General features: G+C 49.1%; 1 long non-coding RNA gene across 1 annotated transcript in view; it reads right to left on the bottom strand.

Annotated features, from left to right (window-relative positions):
* Window positions 1-23,102, bottom strand: part of LOC133051999 (uncharacterized) — a 31,975-nt gene extending 8,873 nt beyond the window's left edge. The window contains exons 1-4 of the long non-coding RNA XR_009691982.1: window positions 22,803-23,102; window positions 12,780-12,895; window positions 11,246-11,361; window positions 43-158 (exon numbers count right to left, since the gene is read on the bottom strand). This is a non-coding gene — a long non-coding RNA (uncharacterized LOC133051999). The remainder of the gene's footprint in view (window positions 1-42; window positions 159-11,245; window positions 11,362-12,779; window positions 12,896-22,802) is intronic.
* Window positions 23,103-25,437: the final 2,335 nt, after the last annotated feature.

Genomic DNA, 25,437 nt, shown 5'->3' with positions numbered 1-25,437 from the left:
GAGGGAAACAATCAAAGCACAACTGAGGACTATATTACATACCTATCAGAAGTGTGAGGTCAGTGTCTGCTCTTCGTCTGTGCTTGCTCTCTGGGTCCACACCAAGATAATGTACAAGCTGTTGATCACATGCCTTGATTTTATTACCAAACTGGTTCCTGAAAAGCAAAGAAAATACTGTTGAATACCTTTGCCACTGATGCAGATCAATATCCTTCATGAAACATGAATATAACATGAAAAATATAAGAACCAAAACATAACAACACACCAGTCTTCTTGTTTCATTAAAAAAAAAAAAAAAAAAGATCCAGCCACACTACCTACCCTTAGGAGAAGTAAGCCCAAATGTACAGACAGCCTGGACTTTATACTGTAAAGCCATTGTGTTGTAACCCACTGTGATCATTTAATCATTTCCTAGAGTACTTTGCTGGGTTTGAGGCTTGTGGTTTAACACAATGAGCCTTTTTGCTAACCTGAAATAGTGGCCCTGAAGTTCCTGAAATAAATAACCTGTTAGCCCTGCATCCACAGATACACATTCTCCCACTTTTAATTTATTGATTCCCATGAGGGATGAATGTCCTAGCACAAGGGACAAATGACAGTTTGGGGTTTGTTCAGCACTCTCAGTCACGTAGCTAGAAACAAGTTAGAAAACACGACAGAGCCACTTAAGAGTCTCTGTAGGGACCAATCTCTACACATATTCCAAAAGGATCCATATTACAGGAGCACACCCTTTGTATGCATGGCTAGAACCTGGATTTATTCCAAGAAGCATAGGTCTTCAATGAACTACTAATTATGTAAATCATCAAGGGAATTCTGGCCCTAATCCTGACCAATAATAACAAAGTAACAGAATTCATCACATTCCAGTCTCCAGGAAATGGGGATCAGGCCATGTGGACTCAGAATCTCCTTGAGTGCTGTGGACATGGACCCAGAGACGGATGGTTTCCTTTGCATGTCCTTTTGTTGTAGCCGAATGCTCCAGGAAGCAAAGTCACTCAGAAGGACAACGTGGATAGCAGAGTGCAGTTTATCACAATGGCAGGTCTGAGGCAGAGTTTCCTCTTTAGCCAGGGACCCCAAACAATTTTTGTGAAAACCTTATATACCCTAAGTGTACGTGCACAAGTGCACATCCCTGAATTCCTCAGTCCTACTCTGGAAAATGTCAAAGGGAGATACAATCAGGTTATAGTCATGATTCATAATCAGAAGGGTCAGTTGGTTACATATTGTAGCCTACATCAATGGGTGCCATAAAGATTACAAAGGTGACTGACTACATAGGGGATTATTACATTCCTTCTGGCGACAGGAAATCTTGGTATGGAATCTGGTGTTTATCAGTTCGGGAGGCCTGTTCGGCTGTACCTATGTTGTCTCCATGGCTGCTGCTGTTGCTGCTAAGTCGCTTCAGTTGTGTCCGACTCTGTGCGACCCCATAGAAGGCAGCACACCAGGCTCCCCTGTCCCTGGGATTCTCCAGGCAAGAACACTGGAGTGGGTTGCCATTTCCTTCTCCAATACATGAAAGTGAAAAGTGAAAGTGAAGTCGCTCAGTCATGTCCAACTCTTAGCAACCCCATGGACTGCAGCTTACCAGGCTCCTCCGTCCATGGGATTTTCCAGGCAAGAGTACTGGAGTGGGGTGCCACTGCCTTCTCCAGTCTCCATGGCTACTAGGCATATAGTTCAAAGTTCACTGAGAATGCAAGAGGGAGTTTCCTTCTCAAGATGGAGTCAGTGTGGCCTGTTCCTTTCCTCCTTCACCTTTAGCTATGTTCTTACTCTTAAGGAGCAGCCCCCAAAGGAGGAGACACCTCTTTTCACAAAATTCCTGTGGACCACTTGGAAGACTCTTGGGCCTCCATGGGCCATTTTTTCACCTGCAAAGTGCAGAGGGAGAGGCCATTCTCCAGAGGGTGGATGGCATTTCTGCAGCAACAGTGGCATTGAAGAGGAAAGGTTAAAATTTTACATAACCTCCTATTCCTGCCTCTGTAACTCAGCTTGCTCCTTGCAAAGTCTGGATCACGTAGGTCTCAGAAAGTGGGGACTCACAATACTAGGAACTGGAGCTTATCTCACTCACCCTTGTCCTGCTGTTTGCAATCACCCAGCCCCTGAAAACCCAAAAACCCACTTAATCATGCCTGTCTGTGTATAAGAACTCTGTAACCCCTTTGTGGGGGCTCAGAGCTTGGAATGTTAACTCCCCTGGGTCCACCGGCATAGTAAACCTGAGTTCTCCAACTCTCCAAGTGTGGTGCTTGGTTTCTTGAGTACTGGTTTCTGCAACACCATTAAGCGGAAGATTTTTGAGCCTGGCCTCCAGGCCCTGGCTGTGGATCCTCCTGGGGAAGGCCTGTGAGGGGAGCAAGGGTGTGTCTGGAGCACTCAGAGAATTCTGGGTGAACCTGGCTGCTGGACACCCCTCCAGAGCAGGTGTGGAAGCAACAGGCAGTGGTGTTCTGGGACCTGGCTCTCCCATGGAGGAGCCCATGGCTGCCAGGCCCTTGGTGGCTTGACCTCAGCAGCCGCCATATTCAGGAACAAGTAGCTGAAGCTCTATCCCAGGGCCTGTGGCCAGGGGATCCTTGCCCATCCTGCAGGAGGGAGGTCCACCAGTACAGTCTCTGGGGTCTCAGGACCACTGGTGACCCAGGAACTGTTGCCCAGGCAGAAGCACTGTGCCTGGCTACCATGAACAAAGTCAAAAGGGGAAGATGTGGCCACCCTGTCAGGGACAAACATCCAGCAGACATGATGTGGAATGTGGAATGTGGACGAAGGCTTGGTCCCAGACTGAGACAAATGCATGTGCACTTTATGTCCAGGTTGGAGTTAAGTTTTTGTATACATTTGCTTGTGCCAAAGAGTCTGGGTCCCATGCCCCACAGGATCCCGTGAAGCCCTTCCTCTGCCTTATGACAGAGGGTATCCAGACACTACTCATGGTGGGATGAAACTGGCCCCAGAGCAGTATGTTGAAGCTGAATTGGGCGAAAACGTCCGCAGACGGCAAGGCAATCCAGGCCTGTTTTCCCTGGCGTTCTATTTCAGGAATGGAACTGCGCTGCTAGGTGAACCCCTACTCCTTGCCCCTACTGCCCCACATGGAGGACCCAGGTCCTCTTCTTGGGGAGGACTGCTGTGGTTTTTCATGAGGGGCTCCGTGTTCTGCATGTGCAGACATTGGTCCTGGGCACAGGGGCACAAGGAGACCACCTGTGCCAGCTGACCCATCAGACCCCATAGGTTGGTCAGGGCCTGGTCCTAAGGGAGGCTCTGCCCACATAACCTCACATGACAACATTTCGGGCAACTCAGTAGTGTGAAAGAAGGGGCATGGGGTGGCATTCAGCACCCTTCGAGGAGGGGTGAAAGTGAGGGGGTATGTTTGGAAGAGGTAGTGTTCCCGCATGGAAATTTCTTTCCAGTTGGAAGTCATCACCCCTTAGCCCTGTCCCTCACCACAAAACCACCCCAACCCCCACCCCTCAGGCAGGTTAGAGCCAAGTAAAGGGCAGGCATGAGCCGCCCCAGAGCTTGCTCCAGAAGTGGCATTTTGGGTCAGCCGCGGACTAGAAGGCAGAACCCTGTGCCCGGCGGGATGCACCAGGCTCCTGGCCTTGGCAGACAAGCTGGAAGAGTGGTGGTCTTGAAAGAGAGGGAAGCAGGAGGCGTTTCTCTTGGTCAAGTAGAGGTGAGCTCCAGGCAGCTTCTTCAGACCTCTTCTTCTTGATGTCCTGCCTGGGCTGCGGATGCAAGCACAGGGTTGAGACCTGGAGAGCCAGGGCTGAATGGAAAGTAGGTCTCGTCCTCCTCTCGTCGCTTGAACTGAGGCTCAGGGCCTTTTGAGGAGAAAGCTGAAGCCTGCAAAGACGTGGCCCGGGGATCCACTTGGCTGGGCTCTTCTCTGCTCTCTGGGACGCGGCTCTGGGAGACCTGGGGACAAGACTGGCCAGGGCCAGAATCCTGGAGACCCTGGAAGATGACATTGCACCCGCCAATGAGATTCTTCGGCTCAGGACAAGGGCGCCTTCTGCAGTGCCTCCTGCGTCGGGCGAGTACTGCTCCCTTTGGAGGCTGACTGGGAGCTATCCTTGGGCCTCGGGTTCCTTTGGCACTGGGTAGCCAGGATCCACATGTCATCGGCACTGGACAGAAGGTCACTAGGCCTGCCTCCGCCCCTGATGGCAGCGGAACTCCAGTTGTCCAGGGTGGTCTCTGCCTGGGCCGCAGCCCAGAGAGAGGCTTCTGGGGCTCTGGGCCCACCCAGGCCCATCCTGCTCTGGCTCCCAGTGGGCCAATGTCCTCAGCCCTGCACTGGGTTCCTTCAGAGCAGCTTCCTCTAGTGCCACTCAGACATGGTGGCCACCAGGGTCCATGGAGACTCCACTTCCTGTACCCCACAGGGGAGGCACCCTGGCCGTGCCCCTTGTCCTGGTGGCGTCCCTGGAGCTTCCACGACCCCACCCAGCCCTGGGACCTGCTTCTTGCACCTCCTCTGGCAGAGCTCTCCACTTTCCAGGGGCCACTGTCCTTTGCCCCTTCAATCCCTTATCAGTCCTCCCCAGGAAGGGACAGTACAGGGTTCATGTATTTGGCAGATCCCTTGTCCTGTTGATGGCAGCACTGCACCAGAAATGGCCACCTGCCCTTCCCCTTTCCTCAACCTAAGATGTCTCTCTCAGCCCTTTACTGAGGAAAAAAAGAAACGCCAAGCTCTGTCCAACCTGGCCAAAGAGAGATGTCTCAACAGCATGGCCACTTCAGAGGGGCACTCCTCAAAGTCTGTCACTCCCACCTGCGGTGCCTGCTCTCCATGGCATCCTCTTAGTCTGCCCTCATCACAAAAGAGCGAAGACTCCCCATGTAGGCACCCAGCAGTGGACCCGCAGCAGTGTCTTTAGCACCTACATCTGCCTAAGACTTCGGGAAACATCCTGAGTGTGGGCACACAGATCGAGTCACGCCTGTCCAGTGCTTGGAGAGGCCCAGTCATGGGTCACAGAGGGACACAAAGGATGTCGGCCCAGTGGCACTGGTTGGGGGTCAACAGTGATGTAGACTTACTGTGGTGTGATGATGGGTGGCCACCAAGGACCTGGCTCATCTACAAGGGCCCTAGGGTATTCAGGTGTGGATGGTGGCACACATGGGTCAGTCCAGAGTGGCCATGGGTGCTGCCCCAGAGACCCCAGAGCAGGTCAGTCTTTTGACAACACCCAGGGTAAGGCCAGGGATGGGAGCCATCCAAGGAAGGGTATGTGTGGTTATGGTTGGTAGGTCCCTGGCAACTCAGTGTGATTTACACATGGATGTGTGTTGTGTGTGTGTGTGTGTGTGTGTGTGTGTGTATGCTTGTGGTCAGTAGGCTCCTGCCAACTCAGTGTGGTTTACACTTCAGGTGGCTAGGAGCCACTGGGGATGCACCTTGGTTTCTCTCTGGTGTACTGGGGTGTGTAGGGTAGGCACAAGCTCCTGCCCTTACGTGCCCTCTCAGCACCTGCCCAATTGGGTACAGGGCAGGGGCTGCCATTGGAGGCACTGCCGCCACCCCCTGTATCCACCCACACTGGCTGAAGGAACACACTCTGGATGCCAAGTGCTCCGGCTGGGAGGCTGTGGAAAGAGACTGGAGCTCTGATCCACCATCAGAAGCTTTGGTCCACTGCCTCCAGAAGCACCTTGCATCCTCCAGAAGCCTTGCATACTCCCATTGGATCGAACCAGCATGGCATGACGTGATGTGACATGACATGAGCAGGTTCTGTCCTTTTCCCTCGATTTTCTCTGAGCACGTCTTCCTCTCTGTAACTCTGAATGTCCTGCGCTTCTGGGCACTGGCCAAACTCTCAAGCTGAGAGGAAAGCTCAAAAGAGCCCCATCATGTTGGGTGGAGGTGTTCCACAACAAAGGTGAGCCTGGCTCAGGGGTGTTCTCTCTATTCCCACTGCAACCTGTGCAGACGCAGACATGCAGCTGTCTGCCTGCAGCCTTTATTGCACACAGATGGGATCCACGCCGCATAGGACAGGCAGCTTCACGTCTTGAGAGGCCTTTTCCTTTCCAGCACATGCGACTGGATAGGAGTTGTACAGCGACCCAGACCTGAGGGGTCCAATGCCTCCTGGTCCCCAGAGCAGAGTGCAGGGAGCATTTGTATTCCGTCCCTGTCCCTGGGTTGCCCTACAGGAGAGCCAAGTGGGGCGGGGTGCAGGGGAGGGAAGGGAGAGTCGGTGGTCACAGCAGAAGGCTCCTTTTGCAGGTGACATGGCTGCTTCTTTCCTCCTGCCTAGAGACTAGAACCTAGACCAAGGACTTGACTCAACGCCCAGATCTTCCCATGAAAAGCTCTTGGAATGGCCAAATGGGTTCCTCTTGAAGGCAGAGGTGCCCCAGAAATGTCACTCTGCCCTTGCTGGGACCCTGCCTCTACCCTTTCCTAACCACAAAATGTCAGCCAGGCTGCCAACCAGTGTCCAACAACTTGCTAAACCACGGTGCCACACCCTCACCAGCCCGCCTGGAGAGGCCTGCAAATACTCTGAGCCACAGCAGGAGGCATCTTCCTCATGGCAAAACTGTTTCAAGAGGAGACAAGAGGAAGAAGAAACAGAGATGGAAAGAAAACACCTCCGGTTGCTGGTGATGTGCACACACACTCAGGCCACATTTCCACGTGGACCCCCTCAATGCTCTGGGGACCAGGAGGCATTGGACTCCTCAGGTCTGGGTCGCCGTACAACTCCTATCCAGTCGCGTGTGCCGGAAAGGAAAAGGCCTCCCTTCCTGAGGAAGGGAAGTACACCTCCTGGAGGCTTCACACTTTCACGTTCCTCGCTTTGTCCAGAGGCAGACTCGGGGAGCACAAGGAGACAGACCTACAGTGGGCTGCCTCGACGGGCACACCACCACCACCAACCTCCCTCACACACTGTTCCAAACTTCCATGCCACCCAGCCGGAGCGCACCTTCTTAATAATCCTTCAAGAGCAGGTTCCCAAGGCCTACCTTGCTTGGCAGAGGGCCACAGTGGAAAGACTAGGCCTAAGAGTCATTAGGAGAGGATGCAACGAATAGGTGTAAAGGGCTCCACTCATAGCAACAGAGACCCAAAGCTCAAGAGGCCCAAAGCTCAAGAGGCCTGGCTCTCCTTAAAGGATCTCCAACCCCGACCCCCACGTCGGGCTGGGCTGGGACTGCTGTTTCTTGTGAGTGAGCACAGTGAACATGTCCCAGGAGGCTGGCTTCATGGAGGCTGGAGCTCAAACCAAGTCCTGGTGCAGCTGCCAGAGGCCCAGGCCCAATCCTTTTCCACTCTCCCCAGGCCCGCAGGATGCTGACTGCAACTTCTATGTACCCATCACCTAGGGTAATACTACACAGATGATCTAGATGCTCACCCATGCATCTCCTTCTTCCAGCTCCCCAATCAGGCCCTGACTCAAGAGCCTTTTCAAGTGTGGCTGAGAATTTTGGCACCGTACACCGATGTCCTCATGCCACAACCCTACCTGGAGTCCCTCCTTGAGGCTTGCTGAACTACCAGCATCACTGACTTTCTCCTATGATGAAACAGATTCTTTTGGAAGAGGGTAGGGAAGTGAACAAAGAGCAGTCATTCACCCAACACCAGCGCCCAGAGATGACTGACGTCCCAATTTCCCTCCTCATCCTCTCCTTCACTCTGCCTCCTCTGCAACGAAAAGAGCCGAACGCCCTTCACTCAGTGTGGGACCACCCTGGTGCAGCTTATTAACAAGGGGCCCTGCGTACACCCCTGTCCGGGCAACCTTGAGAGTATCTTTGGTTACTATTCATTCACTCATACCAGCACCCTAGGTCAACCAAAACTTTTGAATAAAGCACAAGTGTGAAAAGCCATCTCCACCCATCCTTCGGAAATTGCACAGGTACATCCCAGGCCATGAGACAGAAGCAGTTCATACAGAAAGAAGCGTGTTGGGTGAAACCCTTGATGGTACCTTCCCCCATAGTCTCTTTTCAGTGGGAACCACAGCCACGGCCATGGCATTTACAGGCGCAGAGCTTGTCTCCTCGGCTCTGCACCCGTGGGACTATGCTGGGACACCAACAGATGTCTTGCGTGAGTCCTCCACAAGTGACCAGCAGCTCCTATGAGACACAGGTATATGGGCACCAACGCATTTCCTGTCTTGCTGCACACAGATCCATCATATTGACTTTTTGGGGATAAGGGCGTGTGCTCTGGGATGTGGCCAAGTGATCATTCACCCTTGTGTTTTCCTCTGGGTAGATGTTGATGCTAGAAAATGAATCCAGTCACCCACAGTGGCACTCCAGCAACCACGACTCTGTGGCTAACCCCTTGTAGCCAGTTCTGTGGAAGATAAAAGATGGGAGGAAGGAACAAGATGGGAGCCCCCACCCACCCATCCAAAGAGAAGGGACACGTGAAATACCCCGTGCTCCTACCACCAAGTACAGACAAGGGCACCTGACCCTGGGAAAGTGTCAGAAAAGAAATGGAGGGGACCAACCAGCACAGGACGCAGCCTCTGCAGACACATGCCCAGGCCAGGGGAACTTATAATGCTGTGAGAGCATACACAAGAGAGTACACATCACTACATGAGCCTGCTGCAGCCTGGGAGCAGGCGAAATGCACGCAGCCCTCTGCATCCCCTTGCTTTAACCTACATTCAACCCCAGAAGCACACACACAGCAAAGTTATGTGTGTTTCCCACTGCGGGGTGGGGTGGGATGTTTGGAAGGCAGAGGGACAACTTGGGAATGGCCATCGGGCAAAGGTGAGGGCCTTGGCTTTGACTGGCAGAAATTTCTGTCCATGGTGGCACCCCTCAGGTGATCACCCGGAACATAGGAGAAGGGACATTATGTACATGCTATCTACGTGTACATATATATGTTTACGTATGACATACATATAACATGCTCACATGTACATGCTATCTAAGTGTACACATATGTTTATATATAACATATATATAACATACTCACATTTGGGTTCATTCATTTGTACGAATGGAGGAAGGAACAAGTGAAGGAACTGACCAACAAGTGGGGGGTTTGAAGCTAGAGTACTGACTCCCATGGAGAGCTCCCCAAAAGGGTCTGCTGAACAACTGGCCCTCATCAAGGGCCATTTGTCTGTGTGGATGGCAGGAGCCACCAGGATCTACGCCTGTCCCATGAACTTCAATCCACCAACGCCCCTCCAACCCTGCAAAGTGACTGCCTAGAGACCCCTGGAGGTGAGCAATCTACCACAGTTCCCTGGGTCCCTGTCAGTTTCTCCAGCTGTCACAGTGGTCTAGACCCTTTCTTGGGCTTACTCCTGAACGTGTAAGCCACATGAGGTAGCTGGATGAGAATCGCAGAGAGGCAATCAAGTAGCAAAGAGGACAAACTCAGGTCCTTGTGCCACCTCCAGCTCTGAATCAGTGTCCCGAGAGAGCTAGGATTCTACCCGAGATGACACAGATGGATGCACGTCCCCAAGAGTACAGAAACAAGGTCCTGGTTGCAAGGAAACAGGGTAGGGGTGTGTGTGGAAGAACATGAGGACTCAAAATCTCCTAGAGGGCTGTGGAGATGGACACACAGATGGACAGCTTCCTTTGGATGTCCTTATCAGCACATTTCTCCCGCCAAGGTGACGCTCCAAAGGAGGAGATACTGCTTCCCCCAACACACCAGGGGGGCCAACACAGCTTGGCACACTTGAAAGGCTCCTGGGCTTCCATGGGCTTTTTTGTTCCACAAGGGCGGAGGCAGAGGGCATGCTGGAGAGGGTGGTTGGCATTTTTGGAGCAACAGTGCCATCAAGCAGATGCTTCCAGGCCCTGCCTGTGGATCCCACTGGGGAAGGCCTATGAAGGGAGGAAGGGAAAGTTTGGAGCACTGAAAAGATTCTGGGAGAATCTGGCTACTGGCCACCCCTCCATAGCAGGTGTGGAAGGGACAGGCAGTGGCGTTCTGGGACCGGGCTCGCCCACCAAGGAGCCCCTCGCTGCCCGGCCCTCGGGGGCATGGCCTCAGCAACTGCCATGTTCAGGAACAAGGCACTGAAGCTTCTGCCCCAGGGCCTCTGGCTAGGGGATCCTTGCCCTTCCTGTAGGGAGGCTACTTTGATAGCTTTAAAAGGTCTCAGGTTACTGAAGTAACCCTACCTTTGCTCCACCTTAGCATTAAGTATAAACTCGAGTAAAACACTTCAGAAACTCATCTTTGTATAAAGCACAGGAGTAAAACACAACACCTGAGACTTCTGTTCCATACCTATCAGATGTGTGAAATCAGCTCAAGTAAAATAATGACCTTTTCTGGACTTTGAGTTTTAACTGAGTTCAGAACTTACAAATAGGTTGATATTTGAATTGCACAGGCAGAATTCTTCTGATCATTACGATAAACAACCATAGCGACTATGTGGGAACCATGTTTTGCTGCTTTCTCAGAAATGTCACCTAGAATTTAATCTTATTTATTCCCTCTTCCTTGCTTGCTCTCCCCCTCCCCCCACCACCATCCCCAGCCTTAAGCTAGACATTCTGGGTGATACATCAGCATTAGTCAGATGCTGTTCTAGTTAGATGCTGTTCTGCATGCAGAAAAAACCCCCTTAATCTACCAAGTCCTTTCTTTACAACTCTCATGTGATTAGCTGCAGACCTCTAGAAGGAAGCCTACTTAATCCCAGAGTTCTGGTCTGTCTTGCTTTACTGTTCTTAGTTAAGGATTACAAGATAAATTACCAATAAAATGTGCGCTCAGCCTGTTCTCTGGGAGTTGCTTTTCCATGAGCTCTCCCTGCTCTCTCATAATCCTGTGTGTTCGTGAGAATTATTCAGTGCAAAACTGCCACACAACTAAGTATACCTGAAAGACTGAAGGGAGGAAGAGAATGGGACAACAGAGGATGAGATGGTTGGATGGCATCACCGACTCAACGGACATGAATTTGAGCAAGCTTTGGGAGATGGTGAAGGACCAGGAACTCTGGTGAGCTACATTCCCTGGGGTCACAAATAGTCGGACACGACTGAGTCTGGACATGATTCAGTGACTGAATAACAACAAAAAATACCTGAACCCACTACTAACCAGAGACAAACCCGAGGAAATTCGGTGACAGACCTGCCTTGAGACAGGAGTCTACTGTAGAGAAGGGGGAAACAGAATCAAAGCACAACTGAGGCCTGTATTACATACCTATCAGAAGTGTGAAGTCAGTGTCTGCTCTTCCTCTGTGCTAGCACTCTGGGTCTACACCAAGGCAATGTACGAGCTATTGATCATGCCCTTTTATTATTTTAGCAAACTGTGACCTGAAAAGGAAAGAAAATACTGTTGAATACCTTTGCCACAGATGTGAATTAAGTTCCCTCAGTAAGAATGCAGCAGGAAAAACACGGGAAACAAAACAAAACAAAACAAAAACAAACCAGTCTTCTTCTATTTCCATTTAAAACAAAAACAAAAACAAAAACCTATCCAGCCACACTACCTACCCTTAGTAGAAATAAGGCTAAATGTACAGATGCTCTGGACTTTATACTGCAAAGCCATTGTGATGTAACCCACTGTGACCATTTAGTCACTTCATAGAGTAATTTGCTGGGCTTGAGGCTTGTGGCTTAACACAATGATGAGCCTTTCTGCTTATTTAAACTACTGGCCCTGAGGTTCCTAAAACAAATAACCTGCTAGCCCGGCATCCACAGATACAGAAACTTTCTCCCACTTTTAACTCAACAGATGGACAGCATCCTTTACATGTGCTAATCTGTATATTCCTACTGTTGAGGAAAAGTCCCCAAAGAGGAGACTCTGCATCCCACAACACCCCTGTGGAGCCAACCAGGCTTGGAGGGCTTAGAAGGCTCTTGGGCCTCCAAAGGCGTTTTACAACACCCAAAGGGCAGAAGGAGAGGCTGCTCTAAAGAGGATGGTTGGCTTTTCAGGAGCAATAGTGCCATCAAGCGGATGCATTTAGAGCACGGTCTCCAGGCTTTGCCTGTGAATCTCTCCGTGGAAGTCCTGTGAGACTAGGAAGGGAGGGTTGGCACACTCAGAGGATTCTGGGTGAATCTGGATGCTGGGCAGCCCTCCAGGATAGGTGTGGAAGCAATAGGTGGTGGTGTTCTGGGACCAGCTTGCCAACCCAGGAGCCCCTGAAAGCCAAGACTAACGGGGCGTAGCCACTGCAGTGGCCATATTCAGGAACAAGGAGTTGAGGCTCCTCCTCCAGGGCCTCTGGCTAGGGGATCCTTAGCTCTTCCTGCAGGAAGGCTACTTTTATAGCTTTAAAAGGTCTCAGGTTACTGAAGTAAACCTGCCATTGCTCCCTTTTAGCATTAAGGACGCACCTACTAGGCACCAGTATAAACTCGATTAAAACACTTCAGAAAATCATCTTTGTAAAGCACTGGAGTAAAACACAAAGTACACCTGAGAGTTCTCTTCCATACCTATCAGATGTGTGAAACTGGTTCTTTTCTGGGCTTTGAGTTTAAACTGAGTTCACGGCTGTTGGAACTTATAAACAGGTTGATATTTGAATCACACAGGCAGAAATCTTCCCATCATTACGATGAACAATTATGAGCGACTAAGTACACCTGAACACAGTACTAACCAGACACTAACCTGAGGAAATTTGGTGAGAGACCTGCCTTGAGAGAGGAGCCTACTGTACAGAAGGGGGTAACACAGTCAAAGTACAACTGAGGGCTGTATTACATACCTGTCAGAAGTGTGAAGTCAGTGTCTGCTCTTCATCTGTGCTTGTACTCTGGGCCCACATGAAGGCAATGCATGAGCTGTTGATGATGCGCTTTTATTATTTCTGCAAACTGCGACCTGAAAAGGAAAGAAAATACTGTTGAATACCGTTTCCACAGATGCAGATCAATATCCTTCAGTAAGAACTCAGCTTGAAAAACACAAGAAACAAAACAAAAAACACAGCAGTCTTCTAGTTCCATTAAAAAAAACAAAACAAAACAAAACAGAATCCAGCCACACTACCTACCCTTAGGAGCAATAAGCCTAAATTTACAGATGGTCTGAACTTTATATTGCAAACTCATTGTGATGTAACCCACTGTGACCATTTAGTCACTTCAGAGAGTGCTTTGTTGGGATTGTTGCTTGTCGTTTAACACAATGAGGAGCCTTTCTGCTTACCTAAACTACTGCTCCTGAGGTTCCTGAAATAAATAACCTGTTAGCCCTGCATCCACAGATACAGAAACGTTCTCCCGCTTAAAACTTATTGATTCCCACGAGGGATGAGTGTCCTGGCACAAGGGACAAATGGCAGTTTGGGGTTTGTTCAGCACTCTCAGTCACGTAGCTAGAAACAACTTAGAAAACTCGATGGAGCCACTTAAGTAAGAATGCTCTGTAGGGACCAATCTCGACACATAATCCAAAATGATCCATTATTACAGGAGCACAAACTTTGTATGCGTGGCTAGAATCTGGATTTAATCAAAGTGGCAAGGGTCTTCAACCAAACCCTAATATGTGAATCATCAAGGTAATTCTGGCCCTTACCCTGACCAATCATTACAAAGTGACAGAATACATCACATCCTGGTCCCCAGTGAGAGGGTAATAGGTAGGAAGCCTTGGGGCCCCCAAAGGGAGGAATTAGGTTGCAAGTGTCAAGACATTTTTTATCTCTCTCTTAAGCAGCAGGAGGAAACAAACTACAAGTGTCAGATTTTTTTTTCTCTTCTCTACACAAAATAAAAGGTTTCCTTTAAAATTCAGTGTTACCATGACAACATCTGGTTCCACCTGAGCTTAACTTTTCTCAAACCTTGAACTAACCAATGCATTTTTCTTATGGAAATGTTTTTCTTAAGCTTTGCTAATGAACTATGTATTTACCTTAGATAGTCTTTCTTCAAGTCTGTTCTGCCTAAGACTCAGAAATGACTTGACAAACCAGCATGTTTTACTCAACAAACAGTAAGTTTTACTCATGCAAATGTTCTCTTAAGGTATGTTAATGAGACTAGGTATTTGCTCGGAAACCTGCCTCTCTTCAAGATTCAAGTCAATTGCTTTATGGCCTGGGATGACTCACCTTGTGCCAATTTTATCTCAAAATGCATGTTGTGGGTGAGGGGCCTGGTGCCACTCTCTGAGTTTTGAGACATTTCCTTTCTCTAATTAGCAGCCTGCTAGTAGATATACAACTTACTGCTAAAGACTCTTTCTGCCCCCCTCTGATGTCTATGTCAGAAGGTTTCACTATCTCTTTTATACTTTAATAAAACTTTATTACAAAGCTCTGACTGATCAAGACTCGTCACTGGCCCCAGATTGAATTTCTTGCCTCTGGAGGCCAAGAATTTCAGCATCTTTCACGGTTCAGCAACAACCTTTCACCAGAAAGCAGTGGCCAGGCCAAATGGCTCAGAATCTCCTAGAGTGCTGTGGATATGGACCCAGAGATGGACGGCTCCTTTGGATGTCCTTTTCAGTCCGTTCATACTGCCAAGGAAAAGCCCCCAAAGGAGGAGACACCTCTTCCCCAGTACTCCAGTGGAGCCAACACAACTTGGAGGGTTTGGAAGGTTCTTGGGCCATCATGGGCCTGTTTTGACATGCACAGGAGGAAGAGGCCCAGCTTCAGAGGGTGGTTGGCATTTCTGGAGCAACAGTGCCATCAAGTGGCAGTTTTTTGAGCACGGTGTCCAGACCCTTCCTGTGGAATCTGCTGAGGAAGACCTGTGAGGGAGGAAGGGAGGGTTTGGAGAACTCAGAGGATTCAGGGCTAAACTGGCCCCCTGGCACTCCACCAGAGCAAGTGTGGAAGGGACAGGCAACAGTGTTCTGGGGCCTGGCTTGCCCACCAAGGAGCCTCTGGCTGCCAGGCCATCGGGGGTGTGGCCTCGGCAGCAGCCATGTTCAGGAACAAGGAACTGAAGTTCCTTTAAAAGGTTTCAGGTTACTGAAGTAACCCTGCATTTGCTCAGTGTTAGCATTAATGATATACCTCCATGGAATCAGTATAAACTGGATTAAAATACTTCAGTCATCTTTGTAAAAAGCACTGGAGTAAAACACAAACTACACCTGGGAGTTCTGTTCCATACCTATCAGATGTGTGAAATTGGCTCCGGTAAAATAATGGCCTTTTCAAGGCTCTGAGTTTTAACTGAGTTCAGGGCTGTTGGAACTTACAAATAGGTTGATATTTGAATTGCACAGGCAGAAATCTTCTCATCATTATGATGAACAACTATGAGTGACTAAGTACACCTGCACACAGTACTAACCAGACACTAACCCAAGGAATTTTGGTGAGAGACTTGCCTTGAGAGATGAGCCTACTGTACAGAAGAGGGAAACAGAATCAAAGCATATGTGAGGGCTGTGTTTCATATCTATCAGAAGTGTGAAGTCAGTGTCTGCTCTTCATCTGTGCTTGAACTCTGGGTCCACACCAAGACACTGTATGTATAAGCTGTTGATCACACCCTTTGATTTTCTTACCAAGCTGACCTGAAAAGAAAATACTGTTGAATACCTTTTCCACAGATGCAGATCAATATCCATCAGTAAGAATTCAGCATGAAAAACATAAGAAACAAAACAACAACACATGTCGTCTTCTAGTTCCATTAAAAAGAAAAAAAATATCCAGCCAGCCACTACCTACTCTTAAAAGAAATAAGCCTAAATATATTGATAGACTGGAGTTTATACTGCAAACCATCTGTGATATAACCCACTGTGAGCATTTAGTATCACACAGTAATTTGCTAGGATTGAACACAATGATGAGCTTTTCTGCTTACCTAAACTACTGGCCCTGAGGTTCCTAAAATAAATAACCTGTTAGCCCTGCATCCACAGATACAGAAATGTTCTCCCACTTACAACTTATTGATTCCCATGAGGGATGAGTGTCCTGGCACAAGGGACAAATAACAGTTTGGGGTTTCTTCAGCATTCTCTGTCACCTAGTTAGAAACATGTTACAAAACTGGACGGAGACACTAAGTAAGAATATTCTGTAGGGACCAATCTTGATGCATATTCCAAAAGGATCCATATTACAGGAGCACACTTTGTATGCATGGCTAGAACCTGGATTTATCCCAAGTAGCACAGGTCTTCAACCAATCATTAGTTATGTAAAACATCAAGGTAATTCTATCCTAATCCTGACCAATAAAAACAAAGTGACAAAATAAAACACGTCTGGGTCTCCAGGAAATGGGGATCAGGCCATGCGGACTCAGAATCTCTTAGAGTGTTATGGACATGCACCCAGAAATGGATTTCCTTTGCTTGTCCTTATCTGCACATTCTTACTGCAGAGCAGAAGCCCCCAATGGAGGAAACACCTCTTCCCATAACACTCCAGTGGATGGCTTGGAAGACTCTTGGGCCTCCATGGGCCTTTTCTGACCTGCAAAGGGTGGAGGGTGAGGCCAGGCTCCAGAGGGTGGGTGGCATTTCTGGAGCAACAGTGCCATCAAGCGCAAGCTTTTTTGAGCTTCGTTTCCAGATCCTGCCTCTGGACATGCTGAAGAAGGCTTTTGAGGGGAGGAAGGGAGGGTTTGGAGCACAGAGAGGATTCTGGGAGAACCTGGCCACCGGGCACACCTCCAGAGCTGGTGTGGAAGCAACAGTGGTGTTCTGGGTCAGGGCTCGCCCATTGAGGAGCCCATGGCTGCCAGCGCCTCCGGGGCATGGCCTCAGCATCAGCTATTTTTAGGAACAAGGAGCTGAAGCTCTAGCCCCAGGGCCTCTGGCCAGGATATCCTCACCAGTCCTGCAGGAGCAAGGACCGCCAGTGAGGTACCTCGGGTCTCAGGGCCACTGGGGACCCAGGAACTGTTGCCCTGGTGGAGTCACTGTTCTTGGCGACATGGAGGAAGCCAAAAGGGGAAGAGGTGCCCACCCCATCAGGGGTGAACATCCAGCAGACAGGATGTGGAATTTTGCCTGAGGAAGGCTTGGTCACAGACCCAGACAAATTTATGTGTACTTTATGTCCTGGTGGAAGTTGAGTTTTTGTTTACTTTTGTTACTGCCAAGAGAGTCTGGGTCTCACGTTAAATGGGGTCCCGTGAGGCCCTTTCCGTGCCCTTAGACACAGGGTATACAGCCAGTGGGATGAAACTGGCCCCAGACTGGTATGCTGAGTTGGGTGTCACCATCTGCAGCCAGCGAGGGGATAAAGATCTGTTTTCCTTGGCGTTCTATTTCAGGAATGGAACTGTGAAACCAGGGGAGCCCCTATTCCTCAGCCCTCCTCCCTGTGGAGGACACAGGTCTTCTTCTTGGGGAGGACTGCTGTGGTTTTTCATGAGGGGCTCCGTGTTCTGCATGTGCAGACATTGGTCCTGGGCACAGGGGCACAAGGAGACCACCTGTGCCAGCTGACCCATCAGACCCCATAGGTTGGTCAGGGCCTGGTCCTAAGGGAGGCTCTGCCCACATAACCTCACATGACAACATTTCGGGCAACTCAGTAGTGTGAAAGAAGGGGCATGGGGTGGCATTCAGCACCCTTCGAGGAGGGGTGAAAGTGAGGGGGTATGTTTGGAAGAGGTAGTGTTCCCGCATGGAAATTTCTTTCCAGTTGGAAGTCATCACCCCTTAGCCCTGTCCCTCACCACAAAACCACCCCAACCCCCACCCCTCAGGCAGGTTAGAGCCAAGTAAAGGGCAGGCATGAGCCGCCCCAGAGCTTGCTCCAGAAGTGGCATTTTGGGTCAGCCGCGGACTAGAAGGCAGAACCCTGTGCCCGGCGGGATGCACCAGGCTCCTGGCCTTGGCAGACAAGCTGGAAGAGTGGTGGTCTTGAAAGAGAGGGAAGCAGGAGGCGTTTCTCTCAGTCCAGTAGAGGTGAGCTCCAGGCAGCTTCTTCAGACCTCTTCTTCTTGATGTCCTGCCTGGGCTGCGGATGCAAGCACAGGGTTGAGACCTGGAGAGCCAGGGCTGAATGGAAAGTAGGTCTCGTCCTCCTCTCGTCGCTTGAACTGAGGCTCAGGGCCTTTTGAGGAGAAAGCTGAAGCCTGCAAAGACGTGGCCCGGGGATCCACTTGGCTGGGCTCTTCTCTGCTCTCTGGGACGCGGCTCTGGGAGACCTGGGGACAAGACTGGCCAGGGCCAGAATCCTGGAGACCCTGGAAGATGACATTGCACCCGCCAATGAGATTCTTCGGCTCAGGACAAGGGCGCCTTCTGCAGTGCCTCCTGCGTCGGGCGAGTACTGCTCCCTTTGGAGGCTGACTGGGAGCTGTCCTTGGGCCTCGGGTTCCTTTGGCACTGGGTAGCCAGGATCCACATGTCATCGGCACTGGACAGAAGGTCACTAGGCCTGCCTCCGCCCCTGATGGCAGCGGAACTCCAGTTGTCCAGGGTGGTCTCTGCCTGGGCCGCAGCCCAGAGAGAGGCTTCTGGGGCTCTGGGCCCACCCAGGCCCATCCTGCTCTGGCTCCCAGTGGGCCAATGTCCTCAGCCCTGCACTGGGTTCCTTCAGAGCAGCTTCCTCTAGTGCCACCCAGACATGGTGGCCACCAGGATCCATGGAGACTCCACTTCCTGTACCCCACAGGGGAGACACCCTGGCTATGCCCCCTGTCCTGGTATTGTCTCGGGACCTTCCACAACCCCACCCAGCCCTGGGGCCTGCTTCTCGCACCTCCCTGGCAGAGCTTTGCACTTCCTGCAGGCCACTGTCCCTTGTCTTTTCAATCCCTTAAAACTCCTACCCAGGAAGGGACAGAACAGGGTTCACAGATTTGGTGGACTCGTTGTCCTGTTGATGGCAACACTGCACCAGAAATGGCCACCTGCCCTTCCCCTTCCCTCACCCTAAGATGTTTCCCTCTGCCATTTGCTGAGGTAAAAAAGAAACACCAAGCTCTGTCCAACCTGGCCAAAGAGAGATGGCTCAACAGCCTGGCCACTATAGAGGGGTGTGCCTCTGGCACTCCAGTCTGCAGGGCCAGGTCTCCATGGCATCCTCTCAGTCTGCCCTCTTCACAAAAGAGTGAAGATTCCCCATGCAGGCACCCAGCAGTGGACCTGCAGCAGTGTCTTTAGCACCTACATCTGCCTAAGACCTCAGGAAACATCCTGAATGTGGGCATACAGATCGAATCACACCTGGCCAGTGGCTGGAGAGCCCCATTCTCATGGGTCACAGAGGGACACAAAGGATGGCAGCCCAGAGGCACTGGACGGGTGTCAACAGTTGACGTCAACTTTCTTTGGTCGGACGATGGATGGATGGCCACCGAGGACCTGGCTCTTCTCCTACAGGGGCCCAGGGGGATTCAGGTGTGGACGGTGGCACACACGGGTCAGTACAGAGCAGCACTGGGCATTGCAAAACAGCAGCTTCCACTAGTCCCGCCCAGACAAGGTGGCCACCAGGGTCCAATTACTTCATCTCTGGGCTATGTGTTATGCGGTAGCACATTCCTGGAGCCTGGAATTTTCCCAGTTTCGGCTGCTCTTGGCCTAAACTTCACCAGGCCGGGCCAAGCTTGGACCCTGGGGGTGTGGAGGCAGAGCTGGTCCCCTCTCCTGCCTGGGACTCTGACTTCACTCTGCATAGTTTCTAAAAGACAGTACAGTGGGATGTGACGATGAGTTCCTCACGATGGCAACAGTGCACAAAAAATGCCATTCTGCTCTTCTCCACCCCACCCCCCAATCCCTAAGACCTGTCCCTTTGCCCTATGCAAGGGGTAAAAAACCTGTCCAACCCCTGTCCAAATTGACTCCAACATGGCAGCTCACTGTCTTGGCCACATTTGGGGAGCCTTTCCACATGTCGATGAGTGGAGCCTCATCCCTGTCGGGTCCTCAGTCTGCCTTGCTGACCAGAAGAGGAAAGGATCCTCATCCAGGAAGGTAGCAGTAGATCTGAACCTATTCCCTTTCCGTTACTGTGCCTTTAGCACTGGGGCAGCATAAGAGACCTCAGGACATGCATCATGCATGGTCCTACCCCGTTTACTAGTGCAGCTGAGGTACTGTCTCTAGAGTCACAGAGAGGCCAGCCTGACGGTTGTACACACGGTCTGTCCAGACAAGGTACGTTCATATCAGAGACAGCAAAGGAACCAGAGTTGCTGCAGGGTCACCCTGTTTACCACTGTTTAACACAGTGCCAGAAATTAAATATAAATTCCTCTAAAGGAGTGTCAAAAGCCCCATCCTTAGGTAATGCAAGGTTCTAGCATTTCCTGTTTGAAAACACTGTATGTTTCCCCCCTCTATCCACCCCTAATCACTAATGTAGAGTCTATGTATCATAAAAGAACAGATAATATTAATGGAAGTCTTTTAAGAAGAAAATCATCAGTATTTGGTAATTTGTTTCAATAGAGAAGATTTTTCTCAGCAATGCAAAGGAAAGGTAATGCAAATATATCAAGGTTATTTTGTTTGGACCTTTTTAATGTCTGGGTCTTAGTCTCCAGACTTTCTTAGCCCATTTTGTGATGTATTGGGTAGGATGTCTCTATGCTTTCATTATACATTTATTGAGATATTCATCCTCTTCTGGAATCACTGGATCAAAGTCTATTATCAATATTTCTTGTCCATAATAATCAACTGAGTGCCTAATTTTTTTGTTTCCGACTTATTTCAAGATCCTCCTGTTTGGAAAGACATCTGGGACCTCAAGCAGATAGTCTATCTGATGTATTTTTATATGCCCAGGCATTAACTTTGGTCAAAAAGGCACACCTTGTTCACAGCCTTGGGTAGGAAGTTTATGTGGCTCCAGACTTCTTTCAAAGCATTGATTAGAACATGATAATATACCATTCAGTAAAGCTGAGAAAATTAATAAAATTGCTAGCAATTAAGTGTCTTATGGATGGTTTTTATAAGCCAATTTCATACATAAATATCCAGTTAGTAACATTTACAGGGTTCTAAGCGACCAATGACAAAAGAGTATATGCTTAGGATAATGTAAAAACACAATATGAAAATTTACAGGAAGAAAACTTTAAAATTCCTATAAGACAGAAAAGTAGACTCAAAAAGAATAAAGATGTACTATATTATCAAATAAAGACACTTAGGCTCAAGAACATATCGATTCATCAGTAAATCAAGCAATGCATTCGAATCTCAAAGAAAATCTAAAGGCTTTTCAACACTTAGTTATTTTCTATTGTTCATAAGGCAAAATAAATAGGCAGGGATACCCAAGAGAATTATGACAATGAATAGCCATGTTGTGCGAGAACTACTCATACCATACGTGAAAATATATAGTAGAACACAAAGTTCAAGAACAGACCTGAAAACATACCAGAATTGAGTATACAACCAGGCAGCCTCCCAAATCAATGAGAGCACAGTCAGCTGTGGGACAAAGTGATACCCATTTAGAATAGGCTCATAGCGCCACACCTCTCACAATAAACCAGGATAAGCTGTACAGGGATCCAAGAATTAAATTGACAATACACAGAGCCACACAACTATTTGCAGAAATAATGGGCAACATTCCTTTACAGCTGTGGAGCAAGAAAAGTCTATTGTACATGACACAAAAATCCATTTAAAAAAAAAAGATAAATGTGAACACATAAAATTTACTATGCTAACAACAACAACAAAAGCATACTCTAAGTTAGAAAAGCACTGAAAAATGGGAAAAAAATTTAATTCACTTCAGTAGTCTTCCTAACATACAGAAAACTAGCTTATAGATATCCGTTTAGAAACAGTAACAACCAAGAGAAAAAGAATTAATAGTTCACAAAAAAAAGAGCCACAAAAGGCTCTTAAATATACAAAAATATTCCCCAGACACATATATTAATATATATTATATAACATGTTAATATAAAGAAAATACAAACAAAAACTACACTATGGTATAATTTCATACAAAGTATGAATTCCCAACGAAGACCTGCCCTTTCGGACGGGCCTGTATTACCTGACAATCCCTTACCTCTATAACTGTCTCAAGTGGCCCCAAAACCCCTTTACCCATGAAATGCTTATAATCCCACTATAAACAATGTACAGTCCTTTACATGAAAATCCCTGACCCTTTTATTTCGATTGCCCTCCTTCCCCGATGGCTCAGTTGGTAAAGCATCTGCCTGCAATGCGGGAGACCCCGGTTCGATCTCTGGGTTGGGAAGATCCCCTGGAGGAGGGCATGACAACCCACTGCAGTATTCTTGCCTGTAGAACCCCGTGGACAGAGGAGCCTGGCGGGCGCAGTCCACGGGGTCGCAAAGAGTCGGACACGACTGAGCGACTAAGCACAGCACATTCTTCCACGTGGTTCGATCCATACGTGAGAATGGAGCTACATTTTTTTTTTTTTTTTAAGGTCAAAAACTCATGAAAGGAAATGTTACTTCTCTAGGGATGCATTCCGAGATGCCCAGTCCCCGTGGGCAGCACGTCAATCTCACCCGACCAAGCGGACTCCAGGGCGGCCACATAAATGGGGAGGAAGGGAGAAGCAGCTGGCGAGCCTCCCACACTCCTCCGGCCCGCCCCGCCCTCTGCCCACTGGGAACCGCTTCCAGGCCCACCGACCGGGAGGCCCGGGGGGCCCTACTTGGACCCTCTCCCTACTGGCGCGAGGGCACAGAACACACACGGCAGTACAACCCCGGTGCCCACGCTCACCCAGCCCAGCCTAAACGCCAAACCACGGCCCGGCCCACGCGGCGCCCCGCTGCCCGTCTCCGCCTCCCCCAGGACGGCCGGGCTGCAGCCATCACTGGCCTACCTTGCACGCAGGGTACAGGCTGCTCAGACGTTAGAGGATGGGGAGGGTCCCTGGGACCAGAAAGGCTGCCGGTCCCGGCCCGCGTCGCCTCGCGTTGCCCCAGGGAAAGGACACGAAGGAGGCTGAGGGGACCAACGTGGCTGAGGCCACGCTCCGGCGAGAAAGAGTCGGTCCCCTCAGAGTTTCGCGCGGGAGCCAGCGAGACTCGACTGCGACCCCGCTCACCCCTGCCGTAAAGCGTCGCCTACGTTGTCCCGAGAATACGACCCCCGCCCCGCGTTGTGGGCCTCTCCTCTGGAGGTAGGGCGCTTAAGTGGGAGGGCTTGGGAATCTGGATTCCTCGCTGTTGGCCCCGCCCAGGGGAGGGCTGAGACAGCCTCTAGCAGGAATCGCGAGTGCGAGAGGTGAGATTGGGAAAGTGACAGGACACCTCGTGAGAGCCACCTTGTCCCCCTTGTAGGGTCCCTGCCTCCAACAACAGAAGTGAATGAACGGTAAAACGGAAATTTTACTGTTCAGTAGTCTCAAAACTATTTAGAGAAACAGTTTATATAAGTATACTTTCAGATGATTTTACAAGTTTGTATCCTTCATCAGTCGCTCAGTCGTTCAGTCCCTTCCACTCTGCGATCCATGGACAGCAGCATGCCAGGCTTGCCTGTCCTTCACCATCTCCCAGAGTTTGCTCAAGCTTGAGTCCATTGAGTCGGTGTTGCCATCCAACCATCTCATTCTCTGTGGTCCCTTTCTCTTCCCGCCTTCAATCTTTCCCAGCATGAGGGTCTTTTCCAATGAGTCACCTCGTCGCATCAGGTGACCAAAGTATCAGAGCTTCAGCTTCAGCATCATTCCTTCCAATGAATATTCAGGACTGATTTCCTTTAGGATTGACTGGTTTGATCTCCTTGCAGTCCTAAGAACTCTCAAGAGTCTTCTCCAACACCGTAGTTCAAAAGTATCTATTCTTCTGTGGTCAGCTTTCTTTTTGGTTCAACTCTCACATCCCTACATGACTACTGGAAAAACCATAGCTTTGACTAGATGGACCTTTGTCGGCAAACTAATGTCTCTGCCTTTTTTTTTTTTTTTTTTACTTTTTTTTCTTTTTTATTGTGGGGTAATTGTCTCTGCTTTTTAATATGCTGTCTAGGTTGGTCATAACTTTTCTTCCAAGGAGCAAGCGTCTTTTCATTTCATGGCTGCAGTCACCGTCCACAGTGATTTTGGAGCCCAAGAAAATAAAGTTTGTCACTGCTTCCATTTATTCCCCATCTACTTGCCATGAAATGATGGGACCAGATGCCATGATCTTTGTTTTTTCAATGTGGAATTTTAAGCCAGTTTTTTCACTCTCCTCTTTCACCTTCATCAAGAGGCTCTTTAGTTCCTCTTCGCTTTGTCATAAGGATGGTGTCATCTGCATATCTGGGGTTATTGATATTTCTCCTGGCAATCTTGATTCCCACTTGGGATTCATCCCAAGTACAGGTATTTCACATGATGTACTCTGCATATAAGTTAAATAAGCGGGGTGACAATATACAGCCTTGACGTACTCCTTTCCCAATTTGGAACCAGTTTATTGTTCCACATCTGGTTCTATTGCTTATTGACCTGCATACAGATTTCTCAGGGGCAGGTAAGGTGGTCTGGTATTCCCATCTCTTTAAGAATTTTCCAGTTTGTTGTGATCCACACAGTCAAAGGTTTTAGCAAAGTCAGTGAAACAGAAGTAGATGTTTTTCTTGAATTCTCTTACTTTTTCTATGATCCAACGGACGTTGGCAATTTGATCTCTGGTTCCTCTACCTTTTTCTAAATCCATCTTGAACATCTGGAAGTTTTTGGTTCACGTACTGTTGAAGCCTAGCATGGTGGATTTTGAGCATCAATTTGCTCGCGTGTGAGATGAGTATAATTGTGCAGTAGTTTGAACATTCTTTGGCATTGCCCTTCATTAGAAATGGAATGAAAACTGACCTTTTCCAGTCCTGTGGCCACTTCTGAGTTTTCCAAATTTGCTGGCCTATTGAGTGCAGCACTTTCACAGCATCATCTTTTAGGATTTGAAATAGCTCAGCTGGAATTCCATCACCTTCATTAGTTTTGTTCATAGTGATGCTTCCTAAGGCCCACGTGACGTCGCACTCCAGAATGTCTGACCTTAGGTGAGTGATCACATTATTGTTGTTATCCAGGTCATTAAAATCTTTTTTGTATCATTCTACTGTGTATTCTTCCCACCTCTTCTGCTTTTGTTAGATCCATACCATTGCTGTCCTTTATTGTGTCCCTCTTTGTCTTTTATTGTATCCTTCATATAATTGAAGTCATTATTACTTGAATTACGCTGACCTTAGGTGAGAGGCAGTGTCCCAAGAGCAGAAACTCCTTGGCCTCTGTCACCTCCCACTCTTTGTCATGGGCCTGCTAGGGAGCCACCACCTCTTAAGCAGGTTTTCCTGGCGTTTTCTCAGGTGGTGTCCACACCGCCTTGGTTGGGGGGATGTCCTGGGTCCTAAAGAGTCACAGTGACAAACATGTTTCTCCTGCCTGATGGGTGCCTTGTCTAATTTTTTCCTGTGGAGGAAAAGAACTTTCTCCTCTAGTGAAATAACATTCAAATAAAGGAGAC

Source organism: Dama dama, chromosome X, assembly GCF_033118175.1.
Source record: "Dama dama isolate Ldn47 chromosome X, ASM3311817v1, whole genome shotgun sequence".
Lineage (NCBI taxonomy): Eukaryota > Metazoa > Chordata > Mammalia > Artiodactyla > Cervidae > Dama > Dama dama.
The sequence above is the reverse complement of the archived record's forward strand: the minus strand, read 5'-3'. Positions and strand labels throughout refer to the sequence as shown.